The sequence below is a fragment of the Neolamprologus brichardi genome, chromosome 6, assembly GCF_056152115.1.
Source record: "Neolamprologus brichardi isolate AB-2024 chromosome 6, ASM5615211v1, whole genome shotgun sequence".
Taxonomy (NCBI): Eukaryota; Metazoa; Chordata; class Actinopteri; order Cichliformes; family Cichlidae; genus Neolamprologus; species Neolamprologus brichardi.
Window position 1 is genome coordinate 5602039 of NC_142109.1, and position 12513 is coordinate 5614551.

Genomic DNA, 12513 nt, shown 5'->3' on the forward strand with positions numbered 1-12513 from the left:
AGTGTGATGGTGTGTCTGTAGTCGAAATCAACTGATTGATTTTTTTTTCTTCAAAAGAAGAAAACTGACTGATGGCTGATCTTCTCTGTTCCCCAAAGATTTGCCAACTACTCAGCTAATGTGATGGTGGACAGGAAACCTGGGCTCTAATGTCAATTATTTGTTTTCAAATCATATAATATATTCAAAGCACTTGAGTTATTCCTAAGAGATCGAACTTAGAGATAGATGCACCTTTTTCCTCATCACCACATCATAAACTTCATGTGAAACACTGACTATAGCTGACACATATTCTCAGCACAGTCAGACATTTAAGACTAAACAGCACAAGGTGGAGGAGAAGTGAGAGTAAAACATTTGAGTAAAAGTATCTTATATTTGAAATTTCCACCAACTCTATTTCTGTGTTTGCAGTGCTGTGTTTACTCAGTGGATCTAGATCAGGGGTGTCCAACTCGAATCCTCGAGGGCCGGTGTTCTGAAACTTTTACATGTGTCCCTGCTGCAACACATCTGAATAAAATTAGAAGGTCATTAGCAAGACTGTATAGATTCTATACAGTCTTGCTAATGACCGTCTAATTTTCAGGTTCTATACTACAGAACCAGACCTGAACACCTCAGCATGCAGTCAAGTTCTATAGTCTTGCTAATGACCTACATCACTTCCCTCCCTCTTTTTAAGTCCAGACTCAAAAATCACCTATTCACATTAGCCTGTTCCACATCAATCTTTCCATCCTGCTACTTTAATTTATTTTATTTATTTGCTCAACTTTTTATGTTTGTTGTTGTTATTGCTTGTGTGCAGTGTCCTTGAGTGTTTTGAAAGGCGCTTTCTTAAATAAAATGTATTATTATTATTAGTAGTAGTAGTAGTTTTAGTAGTATTAGTATTATGTTATTTCAGGACACCAGCCTTCAAGTTTTGATGCCTTTTTTTGTCACCTGTATTCCAGATGGTCAAATTCTGTGTTTTCTAATATGTAGAGTGTCTCTGCTCTCTGTCACACTCTGGGATGAATCACAGCTTCCATTATTAGTTTACAGTTTGTGTTTCTCATTAAACTTTGCATTATTTAGCACCTTTTTCTATTTCTAAGCTATATCACAATATCTGTTCATTTAACCATCTTTGCACTAAAATGCTGTTATACAAGAATCCATTTCAAGCCTGGGAGACCTTAGAGACTATGACAAACATTGTTGTGTTTTTGTCTGCATCTTTTTGGAGCATCTCAAGATTTTGTGATCTTTTCCGATGCCATAATACTTGAAAGATGGTGTGCATGTTTCTTTAGGGGAAAAAAAGCTTTGAGCTAAATGTGCTGATGTTAGAGTGATGATGTGTCTTCAGTCATATTGTTCAACAATGTCTCCCTCAGCTGGACTGGTGAAAATTAGCAGACAGGAAATAAGTGTCCCCTTCAGTCTGGGCAGAATGAAGTGTTTAAATGAACTGGTGAAATATTGATGTTGAATTTCTTATTGACTTTTCGTAGTGGTGTATCCATTTATCTTTTTATCTCTGATTGTTCTGTTTAGGATGATAAGAATAAATCATTTTGACCAATGATGATGTGTGACATTGTGAGCTAAAAAGTTAAGCACTTTTTTTAAAGCACTCTTACTATTTTGTTAGTTATACTCCAAAACATTGTTTGAATTTATGACCTAATGATGTTTTCAGTGCTTTGGATCAGGTCAGCTGAGAAAAGTTCAGACAAGTCGATGACGATGTGAAATCATGTTTGAGATTTCAAATCAATATTTCAGATCATGTATCAAGTAAAAAGTCACTAAAGGCAGTTCAAGTCTGTTTGGTGCTTCATCCCCAAGATTTCATCTTCAGTTATTTTCTTGAACTGAAACTCTTATTGTTGTAAACTGCTGTGTTGGTCTCTACTTTATGTTGCAGGTTTAGAATCTGATCGCAACTAGTCTGAAGTTTACTCTGTTCTCTGTTGTGATTAATGCCAATAAAAAGTAACAATTACAAGCCTGTGTTCACTAACAGTGTGTTCAATACTTCTAGAAGATATCATCTTTCATTTCCTCACTGAGGAAAATGAATGAAGAGAGAATAAAACAGGTTTGGTTGAGAGAGCAAGTGGATGAAGTTATACCTCTGCACAGTTTAATTTAATGACCATGCAGTGCAGTGCTCTCAAACATACAACAGAGGGCGCTATGCACATTTCCTGACGTCAAGAAAAATACAAGTGGAGGAGGAAACAAACAGCAGCACTGAAAGAGAAAACTGAAGAGTTCAAAACGAATTAATTTAGTCTCTTATTGTAATAATAAACAATATTTAAACATCAGTTTGCTGCTTCACGTTAAAAGAATTCTGTGTGCTTTTACTGCTCAGTAGGAAAATATTGATGCAATTTAATCGACGTTGTTTTAATTAGCATTTAATGATATCTACTTTGAAATGTTTTCACTACTTCAAAGGAAATTTGAATGTACTGCCTAATATGAAAATTGAATCATGATGAAATCCTGAAATCTATTCTCATATTAATTTTCTTTTAATGTTCTACAGGTCTAAAAGTAAAAAACCTCCAGTGATAATAAGCAATATATATATTTTTTAAACTATATGTTATAGAGCTTTGATGAGGTGAAACACATTCTCAGTTTATTGGTTATGAGAATAGTTATGACAGTATTTACATGAGAAGCATCTGAGTAATAGTGTCCATGAGCTTTGTGAATATTAAACGATTAGTTTTCACTTTGGTCTTAGAAGTATAAAAATGCAGGAATGAACATAAGATGGAAACAATGTATTATGAGATATAAAATACATATGTTCATATGCAGTGTTGGGAAGGTTACTTTTAAAATGTATTCCATTACAGATTACAGAATACATGCCCCAAAATGTATTCTGTAACGTATTCCGTTACGTTACTCAATGAGAGTAACGTATTCTGAATACTTTGGATTACTTAATATATTATCATGCTGTTTACAACTACATGAATGTACTATTGCTGTGATTTATTACTGTTACTGAAGGTCCGCGGCTCCGAACCGTAGTAAAGGGACCTCTGGTTAATACGGTGGGTTCTGTGTCAGGCTCGTAGCCGAAAACTAGCTTTACTTTGTTGTCTGGGTCAACTTTGCTAGCGAGAGACAGAGAGAGGCGTTGAAAGGCTGCTCCAAAGGAACTTATTTTTTTTGGAGGAAAACACGAACACGGTGTACAGTCGAGTCTTAATAGCTTACTTACAACTGGGCTCGTCAGGCACTCTTCTTGGCTGCAGTGGTTATTATTATATTTACATGCTTCCAGCTCCCGTTTTTGCTCGATGACAGCTCGTACTTTTCCTTTTTCTCCCTCCCTCGCTCACAGACACATAACGTGTATGGCAGTCCATTCTCCCTGCAGCACGGACTACACTGCCTATGATGCTACATTCTTTAGAGCTATACCTGTAGCATTCTGCCTGTTAGCTTAGCACAACAACAACAAAAAGGCCTCTCTCACCCAGGAAACACAGAGAGAGAGCGTCACCCTGTCACCATGGCAACCGTAACGCTGCCACCTGGAACAACAGAACGTAGCTGTCAAACAAAACCCAAACAGTCCTGACCCGCGACAATATGAAACAGGGAAGTAACGCCGTGTAATCCATTTATTTCAACAAAGTAACTGTATTCTAAATACCACCTTTTTAAACGGTAACTGTAACGGAATACAGTTACTCATATTTTGTATTTTAAATACGTAACGGCGGTACATGTATTCCGTTACTCCCCAACACTGTTCATATGTACTATAATTTTATTTTATTTATTTTCTGTTTTTGGGGGGTGGGGGTTGTGTGATTAGAGTTGGGACAAAACAATGGACAGTTTCAAAAAATGCATTTTATCAACAAAACCTATTTGGATAGTAACTGTATTTATTTTAATGCCCTCTATAGCTCAGTGATTAAAAGAACAGGTTATCTGCCACCAATGAGCAAACAGCCTCCATGTAAACATTTTCAGCCTCAACAATCAGCTCAGATATCATGTTCAGGCCCTGCAGCTGATTGGTGGCATTTCTGATCAGAAATCCTTTCTGCATCTTCACAGTGTGAGTCTGAGAGTTTCTGAACAACAGGATGAGCTGCTACACACCTGACACCACATTCAAACACACACAAGCTACAAATCTAACACAATATTTTTCACCAAAGAAAAAGGTTCACAATTTGCAGTTAACATGAAGATGTTCTAGAGCAGAAACAACACACAGTTTCATGTAGAGATGATTGTTTATTCTGAATGTTATTTTCATTCAGTTATTTTCCATTATTTTGAGCAATTTTCTGATTTATCCAGTTCATGTCAGAACAAACATTCACAGTAACAGCTGGTCCAGTAGAGACACGTTCAAAACCAGAACTGATTACACCATAAATCATGTTGTTGTAAATCACTCCACCACCAGAATCACCCTGAGAGAAGAGAAATGTAGTTTGTGCCAATTTTTTTCCCCAAAATATCTAAAACATACACAGATGATATACAGTAATATTAGCAGTCAACTAACCCCACGTGCATCTACTTGATGTTCTTCCAGACACAGCCTGTTGTTATATGGCACATATGCAGTACACTGAGAGCATCTGGTAGGCTCACAGTCAGCAACACACATGTTTGCACACTGAAGATTAGGTGGTTCATCATGGACTACAGAAAAAGGAAAAGAACAAAGGTTATTCATAATCTTTCAAAAGCTAAAATTTTGAGTGAAATTATGTTTTCGTCTTTTTTTATGTTTCCAAATGTTTTTTAAACAAGGAACTTGGCACACAGTATATCTACTCCAAAATTTACAAAAAGAAAAAAACTTGTTTTTCATACAGTATTAAACAAAAAACATAAATGTAAGTATAAAACAGTCACAGAAACCGAAATCAGACTCTAGCATTAACTGTGAAATAATCAAACAAAATATGGTCTTACATGTGTGGCCGGTGGCATTTACTCTATAACCACCAAGTCCTGCAACCTGAACGACGTCTCCTCTAGAAACAGATAAAAAAACAAAACAATCATAAATTAATTTCACATCCATCCATGTGACATGAACACAAAATAAATCAATAAATCATATGATGTACTCTGCAGGCTGGGTATTTCCAGGTGGTTGAAGTGTTTCCAGGCTCCTTAGACAACCATGAGCTGGATGACTGAGAACCTACAAACACACACGAGCAGCAGTTTATTTAATGTAGAGGTGAGCACTGCCCAAACCAAAAACCAAAAATATATATTGTACCCTACTTCAGCCAATCAGCAGTCTTCATCTGTTTCAGTATCAAACACACAACCACAATTTGGAGAGAGGTGAGAGATCCACACACCTTCATGAGAGGACCCACTGATGTAAACTAACACCACACATGATAATCATGGATCCTAACATAGTTTATACTTTTTATGTGAAGTCTGGCACTAAACCTCTGTGTTCCTGTCATACTGCATGTACTATATATACATGTAGCATATACAAAGCACAATATTAATAATTAACAATGTCTTCTAGTATTTCATTTTAAAATACACATCCATTCATGCATTAATGTTTAATGTGTGAAACATTTAAAAAGTTAGTTAAATAAATAATAATAATAATAATAATAATAATGATAAAAACCCTCTGTAAAGGACTTTTGGATTTGATGCTTTATGTCTGGATCTTGCGCTTTTGCACCATCTGGTGATGAACAGTGGAATGTAGAGTTGGTCTCCACCCAACCCCTTTTTTGCTAGCACACATGGGTAGCTCCACACATGGAAAAAGTAATGTTCAAAATTAAATAAGTGCAAGAAATAAGTTAGAAAAAGATAGTAAGGCCATAAAGGACTATTTAGCCCAGGGGTGTAGATTTGGTTTTGGCATTGGTGGGGACGGATGATTCAACCACCGAACCCTGCCCTGTTTCTTTTTTTTTTCTTCCTTTTTGTGTTTGCTTCTTGATAAAAAAAAAAAAAAAAGGAGAAATATACTTGCCTACATATGGTATTCTACGTGCTTTTAAATCATTTAAAATTACAATTCATAGTTTTATATGTGAATTATATAATGTTACTATAAAAAAATGACTAAGTATTTTAGGCTTTAGTTTACTTCAGCCATATTCCATATAAATCAGGTATCATACAAAAATAAAAATAGCTTCATATAGAGTCATGACAATAAAAGAATATGACTTTAAGGACTTAACAACATTACTTCAGTTATAGTACACCAACATCTCTTATACATTAGCACTAAGGGAACACTGGATGACTTGGTGGTTTTTTTGTCCATAAAACTGCTCATCTAAGATTACCACAAAGTAAAAGATCTCTCAGCAAAATTATGCAACATTTTAGGCACACTATACACACATTGCTGATGAGTCACACATCAGTAATGTTTGTAGGGTGAGTGCATTTTTAAAACAAGTTGTGCAAACTGCACTACAAGGTGGAATATTTGCAAAATCATGACTACCTCATGATATTTTGTCTCAAAAATTAACCCTATGAATATGTCAGTGCCATTAGGATGAAATTATTGTGTCACCAACATTTAACGTTAGACATATAATGTTAACAGCCTCTGTAAACTAATATCCTGGCTTGCTCAAAGCTGCCGTTTTCTCTGACAGTTTCAATCAAAATTAGAAATGCTACTGTGGGAGACTGAAATAACCAATAGTGGGCCATAGCCTAGCATAGCCTGTAACGTTATTATGACGGATACATTTTATGAGTGAACTTGACCTTAAGTGACTTACAGGTTTCTTTGAAACACTCTCTTATATCCAGCTTCTTCCTCTTTGCTGCCGTCCTCCTCTCCTCCTCGCAGCGCAGGCTTGCCGCTGATAAAAATAAACAGAGCTCCCTGAAAGGCTCAGCCAATCACATTGGTCATATTTGTCATGTGAGGTAGGACCCCAGTAGAGAACGTAATTTAACTCTTTCTGCACCGCTGGGTGAACGAGACGTTAACAGATCGTTTTTCTTTTCTTTCTGTCGGTTTTGTTTTTCTTTACTCGAAGAGATCAAATTATTGGGGACGATTCAATAATCGCTGGATATTGGTGGGGACGTGTCCCTTCTGTCCTTGCCAAATCTACGCCCTTGATTTAGCCCCTCCTGGAGGTCAGCTTACTTTGTTTGTGTTCTTTAAATGTTTTATTTTCTGTGATTAATTACGTTGCGATTGATTTACACAAAGTAGAAGAATGCATTTTGATGTGATGTTTAAAAAAAAAAAACGTTTTCTTCTTTGAGCAGTTCTCCCGGGTCGTCGAGACCAGAATAAACCCCGTTTTATAACTCTACATGGTGCCTACGTCAACCTTTGAAGGCGCTACACCCTCAAAAGAATCAGCTGTACAGCACATTAACTGCTGTTGTTATCAGACGCAAATATAAATGTGCCAAATTTTAGATCACAGGAAATATTTCTTAGAGCAGATTTTAAATAAATGGGGACATAAAAGAGGCTGGCTGAAGTGAATAAATAAAGCACTTTGGAGGTCACACTCTTGATGCGGTCTGTCTTCAGTGATCGAGGCCTGTGCCTTGTTAAACCTCTGTGCACATCTGTCTGTGGAGGCGGGATCAGGGAAAAGAAGTTGCTTCATGAAATTAGGGTCTTCAGCTGGACTAATGTTGAGTGTAGCTGGATGTATGGGCATCTTTCAGGACTGCACAAATCCACAAATGTGGATTATTTATAAACAGCTTAGTGTTTATACAGGTAATAATAAAGGAACCAAAAGTTCACATCTATAACTTTAAATTTGGACAAATCTGTCAACACAACCATCATGAATAGAATAAAATACAAACAAACACTGAAACTAATGAAAAATTACACATGATATATGAACTGTGGAACCTAACTGAAAAATAAAATTCAGAATAAACAAACTCACAAATTATATGAAAGTTATAAACAGATTTGCAGGCTCACTATGCTGCACTGCCCCCGTGTGGTCACATCGAAACACAACAGCTTCTCATTTTCTTCGCCTCACTAGGCGCTGCTGAAAATGTAATTTGAATTATCCCTTCACCAAAAACAAAAAAACTAAAATACAAATAATCGAATTTAATCATTCTTAATGATCTCATTATCAGTTTCTATTATCCATCTACATTCTTACTGACTCGTCTCACATCCACCCTCTCTACTCAGCATCCTCCAGTTTTTATTTTTCTTTCCTTCCAGAAGAATCAGTCAATATAATCTGTCATCACCAATAAAATCCTGAAAGTTTATGTAAGAAGAACTTAGAAAATATCTTGTGCAGTATTTTGCAAGACAATCCAGGGATCAGAGACAAGATTTTAAAAATATAAAAAGAAAAAAATGGGCTAAATACAATTATGTGGCCAAATATTTGTCAAAGTAAATTATTGTGTTTGTGTGTAAAATTCCAATCATAAGAAGAGCAGCTTATAATTATGTGTTTAATACTATAATAATGTAAATTTAACCAAACGCACATTGAGGGAGTATAAGTTAATGCACAACACCACCTTGCTTCTGTTTGAATAGCCAACGGCAGGAGAAGACATTTTACTAACAGAGATAAACGTAAGCAGCTGCTAACCATCTGCAGGCTGACTGGAAGTAAAACTCCTGAACACCCAAAACTTCCCACTGTTTTACCTTTTTATACAAGTGGTACAAAAATTTAAAGAGACTAAATGTAAACTGTTGTTTTCGTCAGCCAGTGAGCTTTGAGTGCAGAAACAGTGAGTACCCTCAAAGCCCAAAACACTCTGTGCACACTTTTCTTTCTGCTGCATTAATACACACGCTTATCTTGACCACAGCTCTGACTTACATCTGGAATTGGGAGCCAACTTTGCAGTAGCTCCAGTAGTTATTGTGAAATGCATGGTTGTGTCTTCTGTTTCAAAATATTGTATATAGTCAGCAGAGCAAAGAATAGACAGCACACAAAGGGTATTATGAGAGGAAGTGTATGAATACACATTGATGTCTTTGATTTGCCTTCCTATCTTACTGCTGTGGTTTACACTGAATACAAATGACCACGTTTGCATTGATAAAATAATGACAGGAGTAAATCTTTTACTGTGGAACTGATACTGATGTTTCCAAGAGCACGTCAGCAATATAACATCCTGAAGACGAAAATGCTCCTTTGTCCTCTTACCAGACTAAAAGGTGAATTTGACTTGCAAATGGCATTAAGGAGTTCTGTGTAAGTAGCAGCTGCTTCAGTGCTTACTTATCTTTCACCACTATCAGGAACTGTGGGCACAGCAACATTAACTGCTAAAGGAAAGACGACTCTCTCACTTCTCCTCCACCTCGTGCTGTTACTGGTTGAACTTTGATCTTTTAAAGAAACACCTTTTTCTTCTTTTTTTTTTCTTCACTTCACTAGTCGCTGCTGAAAGTGTAATTTTAATCATCCCTTCACCAAAAACAAAACATTAAAATAAAAATAATGAAACTAATCAAATGAATTAACTCTTGATGATCTTATTATTAGTTTCTATTATCCACCTACTTTCTTTCTGACTCATCTCACATCCACCCTCTCTACTCAGCATCCTCCAGTTTTTATTTGTCTGTCCTTCCTGAACAATCAGTCAATATAATCTGTCATCACCAATAAAATCCTGAAAGTTTATATAAGAAGAACTTAGAAAATATCTTGTGTGGTATTTTGCAAGACAATCCAGGGATCAGAGACAAGATTTTAAAAATATAAAAAGAAAAAAAATGGGCTAAATACAATTATGTGGCCAAATATTTGTCAAAGTAAATTATTGTGTTTGTGTGTAAAATTCCAATCATAAGAAGAGCAGCTTATAATTATGTGTTTAATACTATAATAATGTAAATTTAACCAAACACACATTGAGGGAGTATAAGTTAATGCACAACACCACCTTGCTTCTGTTTGATAAGCCAACGGCAGGAGAAGACATTTTACTAACAGAGATACACGTAAGCAGCTGCTAACCATCTGCAGGCTGACTGGAAGTAAAACTCCTGAAAACCCAAAACTTCCCACTGTTTTACCTTTTTATATAAGTGGTACAAAAATTTAAAGAGACTAAATGTAAACTGTTGTTTTTGTCAGTCTGTGAGCTTTGAGTGCAGAAACAGTGAGTACCCTCAACCCCAAAACACTCTGTGCACACTTTTCTTTCTGCTGCATTAATAAACACGCTTAACATGAATTGTCCTGTTGTCATGTCTTGACCACAGCTCTGACTTACATCTGGAATTGGGAGCCAACTTTGCAGTAGCTCCAGTAGTTATTGTGAAATGCATGGTTGTGTCTTCTGTTTCAAAATATTGTATATAGTCAGCAGAGCAAAGAATAGACAGCACACAAAGAGTATTATGAGAGGAAGTGTATGAATACACATTGATGTCTCATTTGCCTTCCTGTCTTACTGTCTTACTAACTGATTGTCAGGCGTTGTGGAGTGGAGGCGAGGAAGAAGGAACCCAAACGCAGGACTCGCAGGTAGGTGAAGCTGGGTGATTTATTGATGATGGAGTGACCACACAGAACAGAGGAAGGACATGGCTGGCTGGACGACTGACTGAATGAATGAACGAAGGACGGACTGACTGACTGCTGACCGAACACTGGCGGAAACAACAACATAACCTAAACATCAATGACACGACAAAGAACGAGTAGAAACAGAAGACTTAAATACACAGACTGATGAGGATGATAATGAGAGACCGGTGAGTACACAGCTGAACATAATCTTGCTAATGCCACGAGACGAGGTGACACAGGAACAAACAGGAAATGAAACAGGAAGTGGCAAAATAAACTGAACATGAACAAAACGGAAAGCACTGGGTCACCGACCCAGGAACCCTGACACTGATACTGATGTTTCCAAGAGCACGTCAGCAATATAACATCATGAAGACGAAAATGCTCCTTTGTCCTCTTACCAGCCTATCAGGTCAATTTGACTTGCAAATGGCATTAAGGAGTTCTGTCTAAGTAGCAGCTGCTTCAGTACTTACTTATGTTTCACCACTATCAGGAACTGTGGGCACAGCAACGTTAACTGCTAAAGAAAAGAAGACTGTCTGTCTTTTCTCCTCCACCTCGTGCTGTTACTGGAACAGAGAATAACAAGTTATAAGAGCTAAAAAGGCCAATTAAAAAAATAAATTAATACATGTTAAAAAAAAATCTATTTTCACAGAGAGTGTAGAAGTCATTTGACCTCTTACCAGCCATATAAAAATTAAGGAGTCCCATTTGGCCGCTGAGTGTATATTAACATGCCAGAACCTTATTGATAGTGAATGATCTGGACATAATGCTTATAATATATAACTACTGATTAGTCATTCTAAATAAATTTGAAATGAACCAAACTGAATTAATATAAGTAAAGTATAAGGTCTCTCAGTCATTTTACTGAACTGTGCCTGACAGGGCCACACTGGTCTCCAGCTCTTAAACAAAGCCAAATCTCCTTTTTTTAGGGTGAAGAGGGAGCACAGCATGTTTTTATGTTGAAATGCGTGGGAGTTACGTCAAAGTGGGAAAGTCAACATCCACAGCATGCATTTTCTTAGAAGACATTAATGCCAACTTTGAGACTAACAGGCCACACCTCTGCAGGAGGACAAAGTATTCATTTTGTGTATAAACTTTTTATCAAGCCAATAAATAAAAGTATCGTAACAGTAATAAAAAAATATCAAACACTTTATTAAAAAGTATTAATAATTTCAATCAAGAGTATAAGATGGACTAAACATTAGTTAAATTTCCAGGGAATCTGCTTCCTTTAAATAAAGGATTTGGATCCAGTTAGCATCCCAGCCACACTGCTGCCTTTATCCACATTTCTTATTATAAAACCACAGCACTTACACATCACCACATATCACGTTAGTGGTCTATACCTTCAGCTCATCCTTGAACCAAGAGATTTATAGCTTTGTTTTTTCTCTAACAAAGTCAGGCTCATAGAGGTATACCTTCTGAGGCCTCCAGTAGTGAGGGCTGGAAGGGCTCCAAGCTCATTGTTCCTTCACTGAGCTGGTTTCAGTCATGTACTGTTTATAAGATTGGGGAAACCTGCAGTCAGCTGAGACTGAAGAATCAACTTTTGAAAATTATCAAATAATTTCCTTTTAAGCATCACAAATACTTGACATTTATTAAAAGATCACAGTTTGTACAATGGAATGATCAATAATTTAATCAAACTCTTTACAGGTTGCCCAGTGTGATCTCCTCTGAGAGGAGTATATCAAAACATACAAAGTTAAAGAATGACATATGCTACTAGTTAAAATACATGAATTTCAGATTTCTTCTGATCGTCACACAACATAATATATGTGTGGATTGTACTTGTTTCACGTTTTGTAAGCCTGTAGATGCAATGCTGTGAGCTAATTTTTTAAACACTGTATTTCCATCGATCTTTTTAAATTTCTTAAGCTAATATAAAGGTACCGTG

The 12513-nt window shown here is 36.5% G+C and overlaps 1 long non-coding RNA gene across 1 annotated transcript; it reads right to left on the bottom strand.

Moving 5' to 3' along the window:
• Positions 1–5000: 5000 nt before the first annotated feature.
• Positions 5001–6861, bottom strand: LOC148102433 (uncharacterized). Its single transcript, XR_015719174.1, has 3 exons — positions 6795–6861; positions 5130–5206; positions 5001–5033 (listed from the first exon to the last, which is right to left on the bottom strand). It is a non-coding gene; the product is annotated as an uncharacterized LOC148102433 (long non-coding RNA).
• Between the last annotated feature and the right edge of the window lie 5652 nt (positions 6862–12513).